Below are 6,900 nucleotides of genomic sequence, written 5' to 3'. Positions count from 1 at the left end.
AAATGTCTAACTTGTGCCTGTTCTGCCATTGTACCTTTGGAAGCAAATAACTCATATTCTATATTTCACAGATGAAGAGGAATTTCTGGATTTTGGACTTGGAGTTAAGACTTTTGCTATGATATGATGGGGTGAATATGTTTTCCATGTTGTAAGGATGTGATTTTTGGGGGGCCAAAGGATGGAATGTCATGGATTGAATTATGTCCCCCAAAAAATGTGTGTATCACTTTGGCTGGGCCATGATTCCTGGTACTGTGTGATTTTCCTGTATGTTGTAAACCTGCCTCTATGATATTAATGAGGGAGGATGGGTGGCCGTTGTGTTAGTAAGGAAGGACCTGATCAACAAGACTGGATTGTGTCCTGAGGCAATCTGTTGAGATATAAAAGACAGAAGTAAGCAGTGAGACAGGGGGACCTCATACCATCAAGAAAGCAGTGCTGGGAGCAGAGCGCATCCTTTGGACCAGGTTCCCTGCGCAGAGAAGCTCCTAGCCCGAGGGAACACTGAAGAGAAGAAGGCCGACAGAGGGAAAAAGCGTTCCCCTGGAGCTGATGCCCTGAATTTGAACTTTTAGCTTACTTTGACTATGAGGACATAAACTTCTCTTCCTTAAAACCATCCACTTGTGGTATTTCTGTTGTAGCAGCACTAGATGACTAAGGTAGCCAGTAATAGATATTAATTGAAGTTTATTTAATACACAATTTGCAAATCAGAGTAACATTTTGACTAAGGAGTCAAAAATGTTCCAAAGATGAGAGATCCTCTAAAGACTCTTATATGCAATCTTATTAGCATTACCATGGAAATGAGGATCAAACAGTGTTTATGTAATAACAATTTATCCTAAAACACAGCTTCCAATCCAACCCTGGCATTCTTGTTTCTCTAAACTGACTGCACATCTTTTTATTTTGTTTTTCTAAGGGTATTAGGCTAAGTGCATCTTCGTTTGCTGGCATGTACAGGTTTTTGGTAAGATGGGGAATGCCACCTCAACAGATCATAGCGGGCCCCCCTGCAGAATCCCTGCTTATTATAAGCTTATTACATGCTTAAGAATCATGGCACCGGTACAGTTCAATATTATGAACGGTGGCATAAGCTTACCAAAGGAGAAAACCTCGGGAATTTGTGATCAGTTCAGGGGAGTTTTGAGCTGACAAAATTAACCTTTTTGTGTATTAAACTAGAGGCTAAAGGCTCCTGAATTAACCAGAACCAGTGGGAAGCCTATTTTAATTGGTTTTTGGAAGCTTCCAAAAGACAAAATGATAATAAATTTGCCTCGGTATAGGACACGGTGTCCAGGCAAGCAAAGCAAATTAAGGAACTGCAATGCCAAAACTCTACTGTCACTATGGCATCTTCTCCTCCCCTTGCTGCTCCTCCAGAGGCTGCTTCTTTGTATCCATCTCTACTTTGTGTGACCTTTCTTGTTATCCTAGGGAATCCTCAGAAGAAACCAAACCAGTAGGTACAGAAGAGACTAAACCAGCAATTGAAATGCCTTTGAAAATAAAATATCCAAAGGCGGGGGAGGGGGGTACATCCTAAGGTTGCTTTTTCCCCCTGGACACAAGTGGAACTTTACACCATTGTTAAGGAATTTCCTGACCCTTGCAAAGATCCTCAAAAGTTTTGTCAGGAGTTTAAGATTTTAGCAGGAACTTATGAACCTGGACCAGCAGATTTATATAATTTATTACACATGCTATTGGGACCTGGAGATAGACAAAGGTGGATGAAAGAAGCTAAATGGAAAGAACCTGAGAAATCATTATCTATCCAAACTAATGTCCAAGGTGTAGAATTGCTAACTCAGACTAAAGCTATTGTGGTCAATCTAGTTGAATATTTCTCAAAAGTTTTTTTCCCATAAGATAAATTGGCCAAGGTTCAAGCTTTCAAGCAGAAAAAAGATGAAAATGTTTATAATTATAGAAATTGTTTAAACTTTTTATGGAACATCCAGGGCTAAATTTAGAAGATGTTGGAGCCAGAATTGCTTTTAATTCCATTTTTATTGGAGGGCTTGATCCCAAACTGGCTGACTTAGTTAAACATCATCAACTGAATTGGGAAAATATTGAAACTCCTGAATTGACCACCTTGGCTTATAAATTAGGCCAAACCCTAGAACAAAGAGCTAAGGAATTGGAGCAAAAGTTTAAAGCTCAGCAGAATAAACTGAAGGCATTACACTTACAACAATTACAATCACCAGGCTGTAATGACAGATTGAAACCTCGGTTTAGGAACAGACCCAAAGTTCCCCAATCATGGATCCCTGATATTTGCTATTATTGCAAAAAGCCAGGACATTTCAGGAAGGATTGCCTTAAATGGAAGAACAAACTCGGTGTTTTACTATCTGCACCACCCAAGCCTGAATGAAGGGGTTCCAGGGATATATTAGAGGCTTTTTCAGTAGTAGTTCTCAATTTGCAAGGAGAAACAACCCTCCAAATTAATGAAGAACCATGTAAATTCTTAATTGACATAGGGGTTACTCTTTTCACTATTAACCCCACAACTCTGCAAAAGCCTCTACTTTGGAGTACAAATATCTCTAAAATAAGTGGAGGTTTCATATCATGAACAGACTTTAGTACTCTCCCAACTTGTTTCTGTTTCGTTGGATCCTATAGAGGATATACTCCCTTTTTACTCAATTCAGATACTCCAGTCAAGTTGTTAGGCCGAGCCTTTTTATTTAAATGTAATTGTCACATTAAATTTATTGATCAAGGAGAAATCATCTTAGATTTTCCTGATAACTCTTTACTTGCCAAACATTTAGACTTAGAGGAGGTTCTATGCCATCTTCAGGCACTTTCCTTCCCTTTACAGGTTTCCAACCCCTGAGAAGTCATATAACACCTTTGGATTGTCTTTCTATGGTGTGAGAAAGTTTATGGGCCAACTCATCCACACACATTGGCTGGATTCTGTCAGTGGAACTTATTAAAGTCCAGATTGATACCTCTAAACCTTTACCTACGGTCCCTCAATACCCTTTAAAACGGGATGCCAGAGATGGACTGGTTCCTATAATTCAAGATTTTCTAGCCAAAGGGCTCATCATTCCTTGCACTACCCATGCAACACTTCAGTATTTCCAGTAAAAAAGTCCAATGCCAGGGGTTGGAGGTTTGTGCAAGATTTGAGGGCACTTAACTGTACTGTCATTCCAAGATTTCCCATGGTGTCCAATCCACGTTTGTTTTTGTCTAATGTACCTCCAGATGCAACCATTTTTCAGTGAGAGATTTGTGCAGTGCTTTTTTTTAGTATTCCAGTGTATCTGGACAGTCAGAATCTGATCACATTCACCCGGGATAATCAACAATATACCTGGAGTGTCATGCCCCAGAGATTTATTGAATCTCCCACCTATTTTTCCCAGATTTTGCAAGCTAATTTAAAACCATCAATATGGATTACACTTCAATACAAAGAAAACAAAAATCCTCACAACTGGACCAATAAATGTCATGATAAACAAAGAAAAGACTGAAGTTGTCAAGGATTTCATTTTACTTGGATCCACAATCAACGCCTATGGAAGCAGCAGTCAAGAAATCAAATGACGTATTACATTGGCAAATCTGCTGCAAAATACATCTTTAAACTGTTAAAAAGCAAAGATGTCACTTTGAGGACTAAGGTGCACCTTTCAATCACCTCATATGCACGCGAAAGCTGGACAATGAGTAAGGAAGACCAAAGAAGAATTGATGCCTTTGAAATATGGTGTTGGCAAAAAATACTGAATATACCATGGACTACCAGAGAATGAATAAATCTGCCTCGGAAGAAGTATAACCAGAATGCGCCTTAGTAGGGAGCATGGCAAGACTTCGTCTCACATACTTTGGACATGTTATCAGGAGGGACCAGTCCCTGGAGAAGGGCATCATGTTTGGTAAAGCAGAGGGTCAGTGAAAATAGGAAGACCCCTCAATGAGATGGACTGACACAGTGGCTGCAACAATGAGCTCAAACATAGAAATGATTGCGAGGATGGTGAAGGACCGGGCAGTTTTTCGTTCTGTCGTATGTAGGTTTACTATGTTTCGGAACCAAGTTACGGCACCTAACAATAACAACAACATCTCTGCATAAGGGATTTCTATAGATCCCAAAAGAAAGAACGCCATTGTGGCCTTTCCTATCACCAGGACAAAGAAGCAATTAAGGGGATTTTTCATTCTTTGTGGTTATTGCTGAGCATGGATTCCTAATTTTTTGTTGATGGCCCACCCATTATACCATTTTTAAAAGGGTCTGCCCCTGACCCATATCAATTATCTGAGGAAGGTGTCCATGCTGTCTTTAAACTCAGCGAGTCTCTTCTCACTACCCCAGCTTTGTGGATTCTCGATTATAACCTAGACTTTTCTTTGTATGTTTTTGAAATGGTTGGCAAAGCTTTGGGAGTCCTCACACAAACTCACGGGTGCCAACAGTGACCTGTGCGGCATTACAGCTTGCAACTAAATTCTGCAGCCAGAACGTATCCCTCCCTCCCCCCAACACCCCAGGCCTCAGGGCAGTAGCTGCCATGGCTTGATTAGTTGAGGCCACAGCTGACAGTGTGCTTGGAAATTTCTTAGTTGTGTATGTTCCACATGCTGTGGCTGCTGTTTTAAATTCTACACTCACCCACCAACATTTATCTGTTAGCAGAATAACCTCTTACGAAGTCCTTCTTTTGGCCATATCCAATATCTAGATGCACATTGTTAATTCTTTAAACCCAGCTACTTTGTTGTCTTCACCCAGTGATATTGACACTGTCCCTCATGATTGCCTTGATTTAGCAGATCAGCTACTTACCCCGAGAGAGGACTTGCAGGAGACACCCTTCCTTAACCCTGATCTACTTCTTTTTGTTGATGGGTTTTATTTAAAATCAAATTCTTCTAGCTCTCATTATCAAGGTGGATATACAGTCACCACAGCTACCAAGATTTTAGAAAGCAACCCTTTACCACTTGTCACATCAGCTCAACAAGCTGAATTGATAGCGCTCACTATCAGAAAGTTGGCTTCTGGGGAGTCAGTAACCATTTACACAGATCCTAGGTATGGTGTTTCAGTGGTTTATGATTTTGGGATGCTTTGGAAAAAAAGTTGTTTCCTAACATCCCCTGGAGCACGGATTAAAAATGACCACTTAGTGGCTGACCTCCTGGAGGCTCTCTTGCTCCCTTCTGAGACTGCAGTAGTCAAAATTCAGGCTTACCAACTGAAAATGGTTCCTCAGATAGAAGTCACGGGAAATGTCTTTGGTGTCATGGCTGCCAACAAGCTGCCTCTCGACCTTTCATTTCCACTTATGACAGCTCCTGCCATGACCAGAATGAAGAGGAGGGAAAGAATTATGCCCTTTTAAACTGATAAACTCTTAACAGTCCATGGCCAATGTCACCATTGTCACGGCAAACTCCCAAGTAGTATGTCCAAAGGTCTGGTGAGTGAAGACCCTAGAAGAACCCTCACATTCTGGCACGATTTGGCTTGCCACAAAATAAATGCTCCTGAATCTGAGGTGGAGCAATGGAAAAGGGAAGGCTGTAAATTTAACAAAAACTCTACCTTATGGAAGGGCCAGATGCCAAACCTGTGATTCCCAAAGACTTGCATATACCTCTGGCAGCCTCCTTCCATCTGAAGGAATATATTTGGGAAGAGACAAAACCATAGATATTTTGCAAAATATTTTTGGGGACTTTTATGGATTGAATTGTGTCCCCCCAAAATGTGTCAACTTGACTAGGCCATGATTGCCAATATTGTATGACTGTCCACCATTCTGTCATCTGATTTTCTTATGTGTTGTAAATCCTGCCTCTTGATGTTAACGAAGCAGGGCTCAATCCACCAAGATTAGGTTTTGTCTTAAGTCAATCTCTTTTGAGATATAAAAGAGAAAAATGAGCAGGGAGACAGGGGGACCTCCTACTACCAAGAATGCACAACCAGGAGAGGAATGCATCTTTTGGACCTGAGGTCCCTGTGCCGAGAAGCTCCTAGACCAGAGGAAAAGATGACAAGGACCTTCCTCCAGAGCTGACACAGAGAGAAAGCCTTCCCCTGGAGCTGGCACCATGAATTTCGACTCCTAGGCTCCTAAACTGTGAGAGAATAAATTTCTCTTTGTTAAAGCCATCCACTTGTGGTATTTCTGTTATATCAGCACTAGATAACTAAGACAGGGACATTTTTGGAAAGCTGTAGATAAAGTAGTACGACAATGTCCTGTTTGCTCTGAAATCAATCCTGGCAGACATTACCGGCCTTTGCCTTGAAGGTACCCTTTGCCAACTCAACTGATACTCAAATGAAAGATCGATTTCATCCAGTTAACCCATTTTAATGTTTATAAATTTGTTTTGGTTTTAATTTGTAGATATTCACATTGGGTTGAAGCTTTCCCTTGCCAAAAGGCCACAGCAATTTTTGTTGTGGGGAGCTCCAGCTGTACTCTGCAGTGACAGAGGGATCCACTTCACTGGACTAGTAATCACTGCCATATGTAGCATCTTTCCCATTTTTCAGAGACTTCACCCCCAGTCCTCTGGTCTTACAGAGAGAACTATGGTATCATCACAAGAACTCAGTTGGAAAAGCTTACTTCTTCTATGGGATTGACTTTGCTGCAGGCCTTCCCATTAGTCTTAATGAACTTGAGGGTTACTCCCTTTGGCCCTCATAATTTAACTCCATATGAAACTGCAATAAGTCAACCTATGAATTTGCCATGTTAAGTGACTATTGCTGACTCAAATTTAATAGAAGCAAATTTATTAAAGTACTGTCAGTCTATAACTCATCATGCTAACTAGCATGCTGTCTTAGGCTGGGTTCTCTAGAGAAGCAAAACC

Source organism: Trichechus manatus, unplaced genomic scaffold (genome assembly GCF_000243295.1).
Source record: "Trichechus manatus latirostris isolate Lorelei unplaced genomic scaffold, TriManLat1.0 scaffold00179, whole genome shotgun sequence".
NCBI classification, from domain to species: Eukaryota; Metazoa; Chordata; class Mammalia; order Sirenia; family Trichechidae; genus Trichechus; species Trichechus manatus.
This window is presented reverse-complemented; position numbering follows the sequence as displayed.